Consider the following 18,558-nt stretch of genomic DNA (forward strand, 5'->3'; position numbering starts at 1 on the left):
GCAGGTGGAATCTTTGGGAATTTTTCCTCTTTAATTTCAGCAAGTCTCTAGCAAGTGTATGTGAACTGGCATTTCCAAACGTTTATAACCTGACTGAAATGAAGTGGCAAAAGGCACTTCCTACCAGGCTCCCTCCCTTCCTCATCTCTGTGCCAAGCACAAGGAAGCAGAGAAAAGGTTTCTGTGATTCGCAATGTGGACCGAGAGACTGGCGCTTCCATGGCTTGTGCTTGGAAAGGTCTAAGCCACTGGGCTTAGATATTTGCAGACAAGTTACCCCTGAGGCACACACCTGGTGATAGAAATTTTCAGCCAAACAGTTTATGTTTGGCAAAGTTTACAAGCAATTGAAAACACAGTCTTATAACAGGAGGTATCTGGCAATCCTAACAGTTGGCAGTTGTGCCAGCCCCACCTATATTTTTGGATCATTTAATAATGCAGTTAAGGTTTTTAATGGAGTCTTTTTTCCATTAAAATTCAGCTAAATACAGAAGTGCAGCTTCTTCACAGTACTTTGAGCTACAAAGCATAGAAAGATCATTTTAAGTGAGCATGGTATGTTTGCAATCACTAGCCAGTTAACATAACCTTCAGAATATCGGGACGTCTGTAATTAATTGAACGTTCGTAAGAAATGCAAGAAAATATACTAGAACTATCACTGATTTTTTTCAGATTTAATACCAGCAACATAGCTTAAATTATTTTTTAAAGTATTTTTACATGTTCTAGGAATTACATTAGAAACCAGAGAGTAAAGACGTAGTGATATTTTTATCCAGGTTTGTTTGGCTGCTTGGGCAGCACTAGCTCTGACAGCGTCATGCTACTTTACATGAGAAAAAAGGCAAGGAATAAACAGCAACGCTGATAATGAGCAACATTCATATGCATGCGGCTTTAACCTCTTTTTAATAAAATGTCTGGTATTTGCTACTGTGACTGCATTTCACAACCTTCATAGGAGAGAACAGCAAGCTTCTTACTCATTTTTAACGAAGTGTTTATTAACATTTTTTTTAGCTATGAAATCCTCCAGAATATTATGTAGCCTCTAAAAACAAATACATATTTAAGTAGGTTGGGCCTGCCTTTTTGGGCTATGATTTTTCAGTATGCCTTTTGTTTAATTTTCAATACTGAATACAAAAGCAAAACATTTGTTTTTCATTTCATATATATAGCAAGTTACTTTCCACATTGCGTATGAGAATGTCCTTTATTCTGACATGTTAAGGCAAGGAAAATTTTCTGGGTGGTGATAGTTACAGAGATTTTGGTGAGTTGCCCAAAGGGCCTTTATATAGCCAAGGCAGAAGAAAAGATGACACACAGTAAACACTGCCTCAGAAAGCTGGTTATGGGAAGGAGAGACTGAACTTGGTCCTCACTGATCAGAGCAACAGTGCTTCAGCTCCCCAGTTTCTGCCATTGCAGTCATTATCAAATGCTGCCCAGTGGACTGAGGGACTGGAAGATGTGCCGGTGGATGATATCAGGGTCCAAAAAACGGTGCCTGACAATGTTTCATCTCTTCTTTCCATCCCTGCTTAGGACATTTATTAACATACTGAGCAATCCCAAGGGGATCACAGATTGTGGGCACAAATGTGCTAACCACCCCAAGGAGATCAGCATAACTGGCCTAGCACACATCTGGATGGATGCAGCTAGCTGGAGCCTCCCCAGCACAAGAAAGATGCGGAGCTGTTGCAGCAGGTCCATAGGAGGGCCACAAAGATGATCAGAGGGCTGGAGCACCTCTCCTATGAAGAAAAGTTGAGGGAGCTGGGCTTGTTCAGTCTGGAGGAGGATCTGGGAAGACTTCATTGAGGCCTTCCAGTACTTGAGGGGAGCTTAGAAACAGGAGTGAGAGCATCTTTTTACATGGCCCGGTAAGAACACGACAAGGGGGAATAGTTTAAAACTAAAAGAGAGGAAATTTAAGTTAGAAATTATGAGGAAGTTTTTTATTCAGAGGCACTGGCACAGGCTGTCCAGAGAAACTGTGGATGCCCCATCGTTGGAAGCATTCAAGGCCAGGTTGCGTGGGGCCCTGGGCAGCGTGATCTAATGGCTGGCAGCCCTGCCCACAGCAGGAGATTGGAACAAGATCTTTAAGGCCCCTTCCAATCCAAGCCATTCTATGATGCTATGAACATCCAGAACTCATCATTTGGGGCAGAGAGGATGGAAGGGAGGGGGGAGTTTTTTTAGTAAGTTGCAATATAACACGCTTGGTTTGATCAAAGCACGACAGCTTTAGCTTAGTGCACGCGCATCTGCTTGGCAAAGGAAGCACAGCACACCTCGGAGAGGCAGGAGTACAGGGAGGGCGCCAGCACCCTGGTAGCAGCAGCAGGCTGACGTGGGTTCTTCGAGCGTGGAGCGCGGCCGCCAAAAGCGCAGCGTGCCCACCGGCCAGGGCCGGGCGGCGTGCGGTACCGCTGGGCTGCGCGCTGCGTGCCGGGAGCGCGAGAGCCGTGAGGAGTCGAGCTGTTAAGCCGTCAAGCGTTCTGACTGCTGCGCACTGCGCAGTGCTCCCGCGTCTTCCTTCCTGCCCGAGCTTCCCAGCAGCTGCAACGTCAATCGCAGCGTTCGAATCCGAAGTAATTCCCTTCTTTGCAGCGCTCGGAAGAACTCCAATTACACATCGTACTGGATCTCAATTACAATATTTCTTTATGCAGATAACTTCGTAAACCCTTAAGCCTTCCTTTAACCTCACTACGTGAAAATACATCAGCCTGCAGCCACGCTAAGGCCGACGATGGCGGTTCCCCCCCCCCCCACGCAAAGCCGCTGCCGTACTGGGTGGCTGCGCGGATCCGCGCACAGCCCCACGTGACCGGTCGGCGGCAATTAGCATTCACGCCGAGCGCTGGCGGACTGCGGGGGGGCCGCCGGTGGGGAGGCAGGAGTTAACGCGGGCAGCCGGCTTTTTTTTTTTTCTTTTTGGTCTTCTTAATTAATCACCCGCCGCTCCGCGATTTAAATATGGAAATGGCGAACGAGCTGCTCGCAATTATTCACGAGCTCGCCGGCGGCTCCGCGCCCTTCCCGGCCCCACCGTTACCTGCCGCCCACCTGCGGCGAGCAGACCGCCCCTTCGCGGAGCTGGGGAGCACAAATGAGAGGCCTGGCAGTAGGCTTCCCCTTGGACTGGCACGGCTCCGCGGCGGGCTGCCCGTGAGCGCGCAACATGGCCGCCGCGGGGCGCGCTGCCGGCACCAGGTGACGCAGGGGCCGCGCCGGGGCCTGCCGCCCGCCCTCTCGCTGTGTTTATTTGTATGTTGAGCCCTTTTTTCTGTCAGTTTTCCTCTCGGTCTCCTGGCTGTCCATTTGATGGAGCGAATGGTTACGTGAAAACGAAATAAAATCCCAGCGCTCGGCAGCTCGTCGTGTCGGTGCGGAGTTGTTTAGAGCAGCCGGGGCGCGGGCAGGCGGTCAGGTGCAGCTCGCCAGCCGTGTGTGCGCGCCGCTCTGTTCTTCCTGCAGCCCCGGTGCCGTCAAATAAGGACATAAAAAACGCTTTGAAAGCAAAAGCCGCGCTGTAATGGCAGCTACAGCTTTAGCAGGGGGCACGCGTTGTGCCAGAGCGAGAACGTGCCGCCTCGTTCTGTGGGACTGCGGCACTGAGAGATGTGCCCGATTCCGTTTTCCCAATTGAACGGGCTGCTGCTCCGCGGCAGCCGGCGCCGTGCGTGCTGGGAGTCGCCGTGCCGGGTAACTGTGTGGCTTTGAGAGCTCGGAGCGGCTGTAGAGCGAAACAAACCGGGGCGAGGACGGGGATCTGAGCTTCAGCGAGGAAGGAAGGCGGGAAGATCGAGGCTGCGATAAACAACGCTGAAAAATGGCAGGAGAACAATGTTTACTTTTGAATATGTGGCCCGCTGCCAGCCTGGCGCTGGTTTTTAGGTTAGCCGAGGTTGGAGGAAGGGCCAGACCGAGGCGTGGCTAGCTGCTGTCAAGGATAAAAAAAAGTCTGCAAATTGCTGTCCTCAGCTTTTTTTCTCTCCTCCACCCCCACCCCCCCCCCCCCCGCCTCCCGGACGGAAAAAAGGCAGCGCTAGCTCTTAGGGCTATTAAAAATGATGCAGAATTTTAACCATCTGCTGCACCAGGTACTCCACAGTGGTTCTACAGATCTGTGTTTTCGCAGAGGGAAGACCTGCAGAGCTTTCAAATTGCAAAACTGCATTTAAGCGTTTAAATATTTCATGAAACAGCACCCTTAAAGCCAGATTCCTTTTAATTGCGAATTGAGAAATAGGTTTTACCAAAATCGAAGCATTTTCCATCCTTAACGTGCTGCCAGAGGGCGGGGGGGGGGGGGGTTCTAAAAGGGGCACAGGTGTACTGCTGAGGACAGGGTGCCAGCACTGCCGAAATGCTGTCCATGTAAGCACTATTAAGGCTCCAGAAACAGCCAGAGACAGGAGGCTACAAAATACTCAGTTTCTAAGGGCTTTTGACTGAAGTGTGCGAGACATAACTGCATGTGGAGAGTCATCTCTTGCACTTGACCGGCTGCTTGTGTACGTATCGGAGCAAAATTACCTAATGAATAACGTGGAGACTGGAGAAGAAACCGGGCTGCCAACATGGCCTCGTGAACTATGTTAGTATGTCCAGCTCACAGGGGAAGACCGCTTCGAAATAATAATGGATGGAAAAAATGTTTTTGAAGTGGTGAGGCTTAAAGAAGAAAATAGCAGGAATCTTTAATGTGGTATTCTTTTCGTAAATTAGATTAACTATTTAAGTGCCATAAGCAGCAAATTAAATATTTCAAATATTAATAAATCAGAATGTAATGTTTGTTTGGAGTAAGACTAAGAAAATTGGAGGTTATTGCCTCATAATTCATCTGTGTATTTAAGATCAATTAGCAAGTAAACGGAGAAAGAGGTTGTAGTGAAGTATTTTAGACATACAGTTCCTTTGAAAATGCTTTAAGAGTTTGCTTTTTCTCTTATAAGTTCTGTCTGTACTGTCTTGTTACCTAAAGTCGCTGGTTATTATTTGTAACTGGGAGGGCTGGATTTTCTTTAAATGAAATGTCTATTATCTGCAAATGAGCGTTTGAGAAAGGCAGTTAAGTTGTGAAACCAACATAAGGGCCCAGTTAAACCTCTTCTCTCAATTTTAATTATTAAAAAACAAACAAAAATATATATACTGTCGATGTCTTATAGATAAGGTAAATTTTCTTACTTTAAAATGGGAGATTGAGAGCTACATTTTACCACCTGTTGCCTAGTGCAGAAAAGCATTCAGGGGAAGGAAGGTATTCAGTCATCCTGCAAGCCTGTGCTGTCTGTAAGGAAAACAGCTTCTTTTTATCTCTGCTTTTAGGTGCTGCATAAAATTGTACAATACATTTGCTTCAGACAGTGCCAGAGAAGCATAATGAGGTGTTTAGTCACAGTTCAGATGTGTTATTGGTAGAAAACAGTATAGGAATCATAGGCTGGGTTTTCAATGGAATAGTCCTTGTAATCGAGGGTTGCCTAAATCTCAAGATTGTATCAGGCACTGCTGGGTCTCTCAATTATCTGTTTGTTTTCTGTTAGGCTCTTATCTGCTGGAGATTTTATTTTTCCTGCAAGGCCTTCATTATGACTGGGGATTTTGGTTATGTTGTGTTTTCTGATTTTTTGCTGTTTTTTTTTTTTCTTTCCTGTTAACTCTTGGATTTCTGCTTGCTCCCTTTCTTATAGAGCACCTTTGTAGATGCAATTGCAGGAAGTCTAGAGTGAGTGTGCTTTTCTGACACAGATTGTATGAGTGGGAGGGCCTAGCAGGTGGTGACTGTTACAGGAAGGTAAAATAATGGCATGGTAGTGCTGTCATCATCATATTTGTGTTTAAAAGTCAGTGTTATGTACCAGAGTGTTCCATTATAGTGAGGTATGCTTCATATTCTGCAGTTTAGAGCAAAAAGATTTCTGCATGAATAAACATGTCTATGAATACAGTGGTGTTGATATGATTCTGCAAGGTAGTTCTATTTTACTGTATGTGCAAACGTATATATAGCGAGTGTACTGTATCTAACCTTGATTGTGCAGGCTTTGAGATTTATAAAGCTGTTTATAGGCAACGTTAGGATGTAGGAGCATGCACAATGCCCTTGTGAACAGCCCTTCTAATACTGAAAGTGCACAACACGTTCATAAGAGCATTTTTCTGTGATGATGGAGTCGTATGAATAAATAAGAAGTGGTGGGATTATAAATTATTTTGGACTTGGCATTATATAATAACTATAATACCTAAAATGTCACTATCCTCGGGCACTCATCTTAATATAATCTTAACATTCTTATTTTTATATCAACTTGCTCTTTCAAGAAATATAATAGCATTGAGCTACAGATTTTGGTCACATTATTTAGTTCTATATTAAGAAAACAAACAAACAAAAAACAAAGGAAAAAAAAAAAAAAAAAAAACCAAGTAATTTTAATGTTAATTTCCCTGTCCTTATGAAAGCTGAATAATACTACCTTTGTGCAGTTGCTGCAAAAACTGAGATTAAGTTGCTTACCCCTACATACGTATTTTTGCTTTCTTGTTTAATCCTTTAGCTAGTTATTTGAAAAGAAGTGTGTTGCTGAGTTTTCTTTTTTTCTCTCTTTTTTTCTCTCTTTTTTTCTCTCTTCTTTTCTCTCGGAGTGATGGCTTGTTTTGGGTGTTTTGTTTTTTGACATACTGGAAAAAAGTATTTTTATCACTCTGTATTTCTATTCAATATTCTATGGTTGTATAGAATATGAAATGTAGTGTAATTAGTGTCTTTTAAATAATGAATTAAAGCCAGCAGATGATACAGTGTGCAAAACTGTTTATAACAACAATCAATTTCTATAATGTTCTATGCAATGTGAAATTATTCATGACATAAATTGTGTCAAGTGTAACAACAGTGAGTACGTGTTGAGTGATATTGCAGTACCATTCTGCTGAAGATACACTGATCCAATTCATTGAAGAGAGATCCTCCGGAACATCTGTCAAAGGTTGTCTTGTTTTGGTTTCTATTACAGAGTCCATAGGTTTATTCCAGGATATTCTGAAAAGCCTCTCGTATGTTGTTTTTACGGTAGCAATGGAATAGGTAAAATACTACATTCTAAAAAGAACAAGAGGGCTTGATTCTACTGTCAGTACAGAACATTCTTAATGACGTTTCTTGTGATTTGAATAGAGCCAAATCAGGCCTGCCAAATTTGTTTGAAATGAAACAGAAAATAAAAATATATTTGTATAAATATACTTATTTGTTTCTAATCTGCTTAATTAAATCAGCCATGTGGTATCTGGTGTCCATTAAAAATGTACTTATGATCTTTTTTTTAAATTTTTTTTTCAGTGCCTGGCTTAGAATGCATTTCGTGGTCAGTGGAAAAAAATGAGGAAGAGGAGGGTGTGGCTGCAGAGAATTTGGCTGTGCAGGCAGGGACTGGCTTTGGGGTTGTGATCCTTCAACCTCGCAGAAGGAAGACTTCTCTTAGGTAAAAGAGATTTCTTTATTTCTTCATGTATTTTTTTAATAATGAGAAATCACATAGGCATGTAATCCTGTTATTTTTAAATCCTTACTCATTAATCTCATATTAATGCATATTTTGAAAGGATGGTCAGTTCTCACAGTCGTTGAGTTTGATGGCGTCTTTAATTGCTTCTTCTTTTGCCCCAGATTTCTTAACTCACTAATCATGACAGAACCCACAAAAACTAGTTGCAACATTTTTAGTCTAGTAAGAAAAGGGCTTTGATGTTTTCTTTATTGAGAATAGCCACCACGGGACACATCTTGTAGACTCTAAAGTGTATCTGTAACCAGTTCTTAATTTCTGTGCAAAATGTTTCAGTGTCAGTCACAGAACTGACATGGATGCACAGATCTTTTCTTCTGTAGTTCCTTATGTTATGAGTGAAACTACGTGATCACAAAAGGTTGGAATGAAACTTAGACTATTTTAAAGTAAAAATTCTTGAGGAATGAGATCTTGACAGTATTTCTAGTAAAAGTGTGTATATCTTGCTCACGTTGACTACAAGGTCTATTTGCTAATAATGCTTATTTACATTCTTAATATACGTTAAACCTCTTTTCTTCTGCAGGGGCAAGGTATTAGCACTGTATTTATTCCTCCACTGTAGTGAATGCTATTCTAGTATTTTGAAAATGTATGGCTTGTGTTGATGCTGTGAGTGAAAGTGGAGCTGCAGAAACTTCCTCAGTAGTTTAACCACTCACAGGTGTGGTTACAGAATCTGTTCCCTCATCTCCTGTCTTATATTTGAGCTCATCATCTCGCAATTATGCATCCTTGTTCTCCTTTGAAGAGCAGCAGGGTGTGGGTTGTGGTGAGGTATTATCACATTTTGGGTGAATTGTTAGCCACAAGACTGAAGGCTAAGTGTAGCGAACCACCACACAAGTGGCAATATCCCAGCATCTGACACACATCTTGGAATCTCTTAGAATTATTAAATGGGCTTTACAAATAATGATGTGTGGATGGGGAGAAAAGATAATAAAATAAGGAAACACGCTTGTATTGTGAAGCAGAATCTTATAATCTTATACGTTCTTCCTAATTATTTAGAGCGAGAGGAAAAGTAGGTAAGAAAAAAAAATGTGCTTCCAAGTACTTTTGAGAAGTTTGAGAAATGCATTGGTAGCATTGCATCAGGCATAGCGGCTAACTTAGAGGATAAATTGTTTCATTTTTACTACACTGTACCTTTTTATTTTGTTGGGGGGAGGTGGAGGTGGGAAGAGGCTTCAGGGATCATTGTTTTTAACCATCACAAACATTTAACTGTAGAAATCACCACACTGGATTAGATCTGCAGTCTAATTAATGCTGAGTCTACTCAGACCATTCTTACAAAGGGTTGGTTGGTAAGAAAAGGCAGGGCAAAAAATTCCAGCATTTGATCCTTCCAGAATATCCTGTCCTTTTCAGAAAATGGGCCAGCCAGATACCTTGGCCAGTGGCTTTATTACTGATTTGTGCAAGGGTGTTTCCAGCAAGCAATCCTATTTAACACTATGTTTTTAGAGGCTGTGCATAGAACAGTATTCTCTCATGGTCTCACGGATGTCCCTTAATGAAGAACTGCGGCACCGATTTTCACATGCTTAGCCTGCAGTTAGTGAGATAATACATTCCCATAGCTCTAATGCTGCTCATTTAATTTTACTGCATGGTCTCCTGTTCAACACTGTAAGTAAAAACGTTCAACTCTGACTTTCAAAGTGTGCATCTCTGTCGTGTTCCCTGTTGCTCGTGTGCTTGATAACATCATCGCTTTGTCATGTTACGTGGCAGTCGTCTCGAGAGCCAGATCATTTTAGTCACCTGCCATTACCCTCATATTCTGTAGTTTTAATGAAGTAAGGTAAAAAGAGCTGTAGACAGCATTCTTCTTGAAGGTGTTTCTCTGTCAGGTACACGCTGAAAGCAGAGTTTCTGTGCTTTTTTGCATGCACTGTTAAAATTGTTTTCTTTTTTCTTGACAGTGCTTTTGAATTGTTGTGAGGGCACCCAGATCTTTTTTCCTTTGCTGAGAATGTTGCAATGAAACTTACTTAATAATTACCAAAAAGTATTTATCATGTTGTTTCATAGTTGTTTAACTTTGTTAAATTTCTTCAGTAACCCAAATACACTCCAAGTGTCAATTTTGCCACTTTGTTTTACAGATGATTTTCTGATGCTACTAAATAATGTTGAAATCTGATGCAAGTGTAACTTCTGCATGCAATTACTGTTAACCTTTTTCTTCTTAAGTGTCTTTTTTATTCCTGCATTTTGCTTTGGGCTACTTAGCTCATTTTTAACCATTGGTCTAAATTTCAGTCACAATTGCTCTGTTTTCTTTATGATCTTTGAGTCATTATCAAAGCCTTTTTGAATGGCCACATAAATAATAATTGCATCTGCAGAGCCACTCCAACATAAAAAAAAAAAAAAAGACATATTTTTCATTATGTTAGCTGTGTAGTTTTTCTCTCCATTCTGTAATCTCTTCTTAGACGTTCAGGTTAACATCTTTTCAAGTAGCCTTCCAACCATTTTATTAAATGCTAGAATTCATTGGCATGTAATGTGAATTATTTCTGTGGCTATTTAAGGAGCACTACTCTTTCACTCCAGATAGAAGAATACTTTTTTTTTTTTTTTTTTTTTGGTTGGGAATGCTGATTTCAACCTTGAGCAGCCTGTCTTGTCTTGTGGTTTATCCAGTTATTTCTGCACTTTCTATTTTGTTATCTGCTGCTCTCTCATCCTTTACTTGCAGAAGAAGAGATTAACAAGATGTAATCTGAAGGGTTCCAAAAATGCAATTTAATCACTTTGTTAGGACAAACCTTCTTCAATGGTTTCTGCCTGCTGTAGGCCTAAAAAGAAGCTGTTCTTTCTAAGCTGAAGGCTGCCTGTGGGTCTGTCTGGATTTCTAGCCATTGGGAGAAGAATGGACAGTATTTTTGCACCCAGAAAAATTGATACGTGCAAGAACTTTGTGTCACAGAGTCACATTTCCTCCAACTGTTTTCCTGTTCCAGAGAAGGAATGTTTTATTCCATAACTTCTTGTAGTGTGGTTTTACTTCCCATTTTGGATTTAGATATTGCAGAAGGCTGCTGTGAAAGAAAGAAAAAACCTGGAGAATGAAGGACTTGCAGAGTAAGAAGGAGGTGTACAGTCTTGCATTTCTTCAGGAGGGTTAGTAGTTGTAGAGATGTTTGTTTGTTTGTTTCTTAATATAGGTCTCATCAGGAACTCAGCTGTCAAGAAATGTTAATATGGCCATATGGCCACATATATGGAAAGTTGAGTTCACTCTTTTGTGTGACTAAAGATCTCAAGGTCGTAATCAGCCATTATCTTTTTTGCAGTTTTTCCTCCTCTTCATTCACTCCCTTTTTTCCCCAGTATTATTGCAAACCTGCCAGACAACTGTTCTGCAGTTTTCTTGCATCTAACATATGTCAATAAATTGTCCTTATGTCTTTGATTCTTTGGTTCAGTCCTTCTGCTTCTAATCTCAGTTTTAAATACTACTTTGTAACTACATTCTTTGTTCTGTTAATTTCAGTTCAGTGCTTTTTGGTTTTGAAAAAAGACACCTCTTTGCCTCGACATATGTAAAGTTTTTCTCAGTACCCAATTTGCCCTTGTCCACGTATTTCTTCTGTGTTTTGAGATTGTCTCCCTTTATTTTGAACCAATATTCTATGCCTGCATAATCTTTTATGTGTAAAAGCAGGGTGTTCCCATTTAAGTCAATGGGAAGATCTGATAAACATGCAATGAGACAATATGCTACTGGATTTCCCAGTAGGTTATTTTAAATACCTGTTGTAGATTTTTTTATTTTTTTTTCCTAGGAGCTTGTTTTGCTAAGGAAATTGACTTTTTAAAAAGTAGTTGTGTGTCAGGGCTTTACAACTTCGGTTCTCTTTCTTTGACCCTTGGTGCATTAAAAAGCCCAATATTTTTCTTCTAGATTTTGGGGAATAGCAGTCACTGGAAACTGCGTGGTTAGATTCATACGTTCTAGACAAAGCAGTGGAGAGGTCAGAAATGTAGGGAGTTGTACTCAGTGCCAGTCATTCACCCACCTGCAGTGGGCACGCCACCCATCTTGATGCCAACGCGTGGTCTGGAAGTTTCTTTTATGTTGTGAGCCCCCTGGGCTAAACCTCATGCTTCCTGGTGGCATGTACATTCTACAGAGGCGTTTTCCTTTCAGTTTTCCTGATGATAGTCTATTTCCTTCCCTTCCTATTGGGGTAAGAAAAGACCAGAAACAGCAGGAACAAGGAACAGCAAGGGTGAGTGAAGGAAGATATTCTTTTCACAAACAGAAAATACAGTAAAGCAAATGTAACTTTATTTTTTTGAATTCTTGATTTCATTTCTCTCTTCTGATCCATATAAAACAAATTGAAATTCATGGGCTCCTGCTATGAAGAAGCTTGCAAACAGGAAAAGTCACTTCTCAGATGTTCTGAGGAGGGAGGAGTGCAAGAACCTTTCTCATTCTGCATATTGCTTGAGGATGCATGGCTAGCAGAAGAGAGGGAAAGGGGCATGCTGTCTGGGTATAATGAGACCCCAGATTGCTTCATCTGGAATGAGACACTTCAAGTGTTAATTCCTCTTGCTAGACTCTAGAAAACTACATGTATTGTTGTGGATTCAAAATGTGTTATTTTGCACAAACTATCTAAGAACTGGAAGACACCCTTCCTCCTATCCCAAATAGTTAATGTAGACAACTGCTGTACCCTGCTGGTTTAGGACCTTGTTTTGGAGCCTGGCACTCGTTGGCCTCCTTTGGAAAGCCTGCTGACATGGGTAATCTAGCACTCATTTTCAACTGCACTTCTAGCTCCTGAGGAGTCTGCCTGTGCTACTAAGCTCCCTGCTCCAAAGATTTTGGTGAGCGTGGCACCCCTGCCTGGCCTTAATCATATTCCCTTCTGGAGCTCCTAGCAATGCTTAGCTTCTTCAAGTGTACCTGCCTGATGATAGGGGGGAAAATGTTTTATCTAGGCCGCTCAATTCACATGCTGTTTTCTTCCCATCCTTGCTGAGTAACTGGTGGTAACACTTACATGCTAGTAAGCAGTATCATCACAGATAAGGAAGCCTACACATGAAGCCTTGCTTCTGTTGATAAATCTCGTATTAATAATGTTGTCCCAGGATATTGTAAACGAGTTGCTAACAGAAAGCTGAAGAGCAAAAGTAAGTGCTTATTTAACCTGACTAAGCCTAGATAGTGGCATGTGTGATTTCTAATAGGCAGCACATTTTCCCTTTATTTTTGTGTGTTTCTTTTTCATTAGTGAATAATCCTGGAGCTGGCTATTATGTTCTCCAGCATCAGGTACTTTTTTCTGCACGTTTGTATACTGCAAAATATTTTAAGATTTACGTTTATGATAGCTGCGAAAGATCACGGTTTTTAAACTGTTTTAAGACCCCAACAATTTTATAAATCGGCTTAGAACTTTCTCAGAGATGTTGGAAACAAAGTGAGGTGGTAGTTTTCACACAAAATGTTTTGATAACGTCAAAAACAATTCTCTAACTGTGCAGCAGTTAGCTTGGTTTTGAAAGGAAGACTACATGAACTTTGTATGGTAAATAACATGCCATTGAGCCTAGGCGGCTGAAGGTGTCTCAGTGTTTGAAGAAGTGGAAGAAAAAAAAGAAAAAGTGGAATGATTTAGTGACTGAAGAGAGTTGCCACTTGCATGAGCTCCATCCCTGGGGATATGACCTTTTTAATCCTCTTTAGTTAATGTATTGGTGATCTTTACTTAGGCAGAGTAAACAGTGCTGTTGTGAACAAAGGGGAGGTCATGCTTCCTGCATTACACTCTGACCCCGGGGTCACGGCCTTTGTTCCCCGCTCAATGGGAATTGCTCTCCAAGGGCCACCACAAAATGGAGAACTAATTTCGGCGCGTGCTGGCGGAGAATGGCAGCATACAGGAGGGAAGGCCTCAGCTCCCTGCTTGCTGGTGGCCGCAGCGCCCAGACCTCACTGAGGAGACCGCACTGCTTGGGCCTGCCACCACTGAGTGCGTGCTGGTTTTACTCGTTTTTCTTTTGTTTTCATCTTTTTTTTTTTTTAATTCCCTCCAACTCCTACAGGACTTTTCCAAGGGAAGAAGAAGTAGGTGAGAGAAAATTGCAGGATTTCTCTCTTTTAAAAGAAAAATGCTGTAGCGATTGCAGCATTGAACTTGGGCCTCCAAGGTCGTGGCTGCGTCTCAGAGTATTACAATTGACAAGTGCTGATATTCAGCTTGTAAGGAAACGTGATGCTGTGTCTCATCAGACTGTGCTCATCACCTTTCTCACTGCATTTTCCCAGCGTTGCGTCACACAAATACACGCATGTAGCAAACATGAAGCCAGATACGGTAACTGAGTGGTCCAAAGCCAGGCAGGACTGGGAATTTCTCATTTATAGTTAATTCTGTTAAAAACAAACAAACTGGTTTGTTGGGTGGAGTTTTTGTTTTTGCCTTTAAAAGCAATTGGTGGCAGAAAGCAATACATCTAGTTTTTATTTGTTGTGACTGGAGAACATAACGTTATATCTGAGATAAAGTATTTGGAAAATTCACAATAGTAAACCATCACCTTTCACTGAAAAATGTTTTTTATTTTTCATTTCTCTTTGCTTTTATTTGTTCAGCAGTAAAATCTGTGAAATGATAGATCGTACAGCAATTACTTGAACTGCAAACATATCTTCGGTCAAAACACTTCTTTTCCACCACTCTTCCTTCTATTTAAAAAAAAAAAAAAAGCAAAAAAAAAAAAAGCCTGTAATTGCTGATGACAGGCAAGTAGTGTAAAACCCAGCAAGGTAAGTGGTGAGCACAGGTGGAGTGTATGTGTATGGGGGAACTGACAACAGTGCCATCACAGAAATAAGTAATATTACAGTAGTAAACTTTGAGGCTCATAGGACTGAACATAAATGGCTCTAAACATAGCATCAAGGTAAAAATGTGCATTATAGTAGGGGTTAGCTCTTAGACTTGGGCATTTCAGGGCATACTGATTTTTTTTTTTTTTTTCCTCCACTTTTTGTGCCTCCATAAATCCCTGAGGGACTACCATTTTGGTGGGACAGATTTCAGAGAGGGTTTTCCTTATGGCTTAGGGAACAGCACTGCTAATACCATTTGCTGCAGTATCCAATGCGTGTTTCTTGCTACTCCTTTTAGGCTGCTTCAGATTACGCTGTACTATGGATTTACTCAATACAGGGTACTCTAATTGTCTTTCGTGTGAGACAGCAGTGTTTTCTCTTTCTGTCTCTCTCTCTCTTCATTTTAATTTGTTTACTTGGCATTCCTGGCATTACAATTTAAAAGTTAACATCTTTCCCTTATTTTATTTGCAGTTGTGCTATTTAAACAAACATTTCCAGTTGTCTACTTGTGGATTTAAAAATGTATTCTGTAATACAGCAAAATAATTATATATTATTAAAATATTAATTAAAAAAAAAAAATTAAAAAGTGGCCAAGCAACTCAAATGTCATTCCATTTTAATAAAAACTTGCATTTAAAGCTGAGCCAAGCAAGAAGGGCACAAAGTTAGTATGTCAGTAAGCAGGGACACTGAATACAGCAATTCTGAAACAGACCCTTCTGGTTCCATTATTCGTTACTTGAAATTCGCAGAGACTACTGGCTTTACATTTTAATAGAAGACAGAGGGGAAAGCTATGCTTACTGTACCCGCTATCCAATCAAGATGAGAATGTCAGGTTAGCATGTGTATATTCTTCACTTATGTTCATTAGTTAAAATTAGTACATATAGTTATGAAAATACAAGGTCCATTCACTACACCATGTGTTCTTCAGTACTGGTGTTGCTTTTTAGTTACCTGCAGGATTTAAAATACTAAAGAGAGTGTGAAGGCATTTATTTTTCTTGTAGGATTGATTTTTGAGTTTTTGTTTTGCTTTGCTTTAAAGAATTGACAGGGTTGTTCTTGCTCTGGAGTTGAAGGGTTTTAGGACAGTTTTAAAATGTGGATAGCTGCTTAAAGTAAAATGAAAATGAAGGAAACATTTGACTAATATTCAAATTTTAAAATACTTTTTCCTCAGAAAAATGTTGGAATCTTATAAAAATATACTATGTGCCCATATGAAAGGAAAGCTATTTTTTCTTTGTGTTAAATACTACAACATACAATATGATAATATGGTAGTGAAAGTGCCACTTCTGAAAGCTTCTTACTAAGTGGAGCCCTTATGAGATTTTCTGCTTTGGATATATCTGAATAAAAACTCTCAAGATATGTGTTGAAAAGACATTTCCTCCCCTCTCCCCACTTTCTTACTGCTTATTTAATCATCTTACTTAAAACAACAACAAAACTGTTTAAAAAGTGCTTTATCCCAGGCAAAGTTTGCATGAAAAGAGTAAGCAGGGCATAGTCTATTTTACTGTGTGAACCTGAGTCCTCAGCATAACTGTTTCTGTCAGTGATTTTTCCACTTAGTATACATGATAAAGCTAAACACTGGTTTAGTCTTTTCAAGACCTTTCTTATTTCCTCGACGAAGACGTTACTGAAATTAGGAAATTAGAGATGTGAACTCCTGCACTACTTTTTCTTAACTTGCTTTATCAGAACTGTTTCCAAATGTGACCCTGAAGTGAAGACGAAGTAAGAACTATTCACATGGAAAAGCATTTCCCCCCAGTTAAGCAATCATTACACATATGTCTGTTCTGCCTTGAATATTAAGCCATTTCTATTACGTGCAGATCTTCCTGATCCTTTGGAGAGAAGAAATGAAAAGTTATAAAGCTATCCTGTACAGCATGGTTTTGGTCAGGTTTCACATGCACACTGGACATTCCTGAACCTATTTTTTTTAATTATTATTAATTTTACTTTTACCTAATACCAGACTGAGTGATAAATGGTTTAGGGCCATTGCAACTTGGCAGCAGCCATTTGAAGTAAATGCGTGTTTGCCCATGTTGATTTCAGGTGAAGTTTCTCCTTCTGCCTCTTTCCTTTGAATGCTTGGATTAAAAAAAAAAAAAAACAAAAAAAACCCCACACATTGAAGTTTCAAAATGCTGCATGGCTACAGATAGTGCAGATACAGTATTGAACAGTCACGTGTGTGGGTTTTAATACAAGAAAATACAAGACAAACCTCAGCTGCACCTGTAAAAATAAAAATGCTACTTTTCTGTGGCACTGCATGGTTACCTTTTTCTGCAGTGTGAGAATATCGTTCGTATGTTTTCCTCAGGCATTATCCACTTTGGACACAGAAATGTACAACAGCCTCAAAATGGCGTTCCCTGCTAGGGAAATGCAAAGACAAAAGCTAGAATAAAATAGTAGTTCCAGCACAAAGTGATCTTTTCCAGTGGATTACATTTCTCAGCCTGATTAAGGTTTTGGCCACTTGCTGGCCAGTAAAAGGTGAATGCTCATACTGTAAATTTGATATTCCTATAAAAATCTTCCTCTGTATGTATGGCATAGCCATTTGCTATCTGAGCATGTGTGCAAGTACTGTATTAAAGCAAAATTGTGTTTTACAAATCCCCACAATGAATCTCAAGTGTCTGTTTGCTTTCCCTTCTGTGCTGAAAACTCCTAGCACTGCCAACTGAGCGCTGGAACAGAATTTTGGTTTGTGTGCTTTATTGGATGAAATACCCAATCTTTATGACCGTTTCCCTAATTGTTGCAGGTCTATTAAGGGAATGAGGTCTTCAATTCAGGTAGTTACAGAGCAGTTAGTTAGTTGTACGTGTTTTCTGAATGTAGTGATGAGTTGCTACGATAACGTTGAAGGGAGAAAATTACTGTTGATGTAGTACCAATTTTTTTGTATAGTTAGATATTTTATAACATTTTCTAAATGCCATGTTTATTTGTATAACTAGAAAAAAAATGTCCTAAACAGTATCTTCCAAGATTTTCCTGTCATTCAAATGTAACCCTTTATTAGTAATCTTCAGGCTGAGTTATTAATGTGATTTATATTGTGCAATTTTATGTGAGGCAAATATTAATGTGTAGTCTTGCTCTAACAGTATTCACGCCTACTGGACTGGACATATGCATACATTTGATATGTGTGCTCCGCCATGTTACAGCACACGTGTGTGTGCACTTACATGCTGAAGAGCTGAAGTACGTGTTGTTTCTTTAATATAATTGTTGGGGGGAGAAGAAATTGTTTCTTCTTCTTATTGCTGAATGATGGAAGCAATTTAGGCTTTCCAGTTTTGGTATTTGGCTTAAAAGTTTTTGAAAAGCAGATGTATTTCTAATTGAGTCAGGGAGAGTCTTGCTGCCTTGTTGCCAGGAGACAAAAGGTGTCACTGTCTTTTTTTTTTTTCCTCCCTCCATGATTTTCTTATTAAGTTCCTCGTTGCACTAGAAAAAGCACTGTACAGTTCTCTTGAATTTTTTTGTGAACCAAGAAAAACTCATTACATGGCATTTGCATGCAATGTAATGTTGATGATATGCTGAGAGTCAACTTAAGAGTTGACCTTGTAAGATTTCATTGTTTTTATCATCTATCTATAATCTCTAGTAAAATGCCCTGACAAAAAATGGTTAAGTTTGGGAGTTGAAATTTGCATGGATTCGTCACCGATATCCCCTGGGAACTTTCAGTATTCTGAAAAGGAAGTGTTTTTAAACAACTTAAAAAATAGTTCACTAAGAATATCTGGAAGTGGTTTTTCATTATTTTTAATTTGTTGGGGTTTTTTTTGTTTGTTTCGTTTAGTTTTGAGGTGCTAGCATTATCATTCACATTGTACTTTTTGTGTAGGTAGCATAGAAAAACCCCAGTGAATATTTTGCTTTTAGAAATGTTTTAGCTTTGTCATGCTGCAATAAGCTTCATTAAAACAACGAGTATTAAATTGTGGCATATATTTAGGCAGTATGGATTTGATTCATCTTTCAAAAAGTAAAAAAGTAAAAAATTAC

General features: G+C 40.1%; 1 long non-coding RNA gene across 8 annotated transcripts in view; it reads left to right on the forward strand.

Moving 5' to 3' along the window:
* Window positions 1-4,050: 4,050 nt before the first annotated feature.
* The window catches only part of LOC122169106, a 117,256-nt gene continuing 102,748 nt past the window's right edge, over window positions 4,051-18,558 (forward strand). For 6 of the 8 annotated variants that reach the window (XR_006171479.1, XR_006171475.1, XR_006171472.1 and 3 more), the window contains exons 1-2: window positions 4,411-4,541; window positions 7,382-7,523. This is a non-coding gene — a long non-coding RNA (uncharacterized LOC122169106). Of the gene's footprint in view, window positions 4,128-4,410; window positions 4,542-4,575; window positions 4,625-7,381; window positions 7,524-18,558 lie in introns of those variants that run through there. The other 2 variants (XR_006171473.1, XR_006171474.1) reach the window with 2 other exon arrangements.

This window comes from Centrocercus urophasianus, unplaced genomic scaffold, assembly GCF_019232065.1.
Source record: "Centrocercus urophasianus isolate 14NV4802_14NV808 unplaced genomic scaffold, USGS_Curo_1.0 seq_5, whole genome shotgun sequence".
NCBI lineage: Eukaryota > Metazoa > Chordata > Aves > Galliformes > Phasianidae > Centrocercus > Centrocercus urophasianus.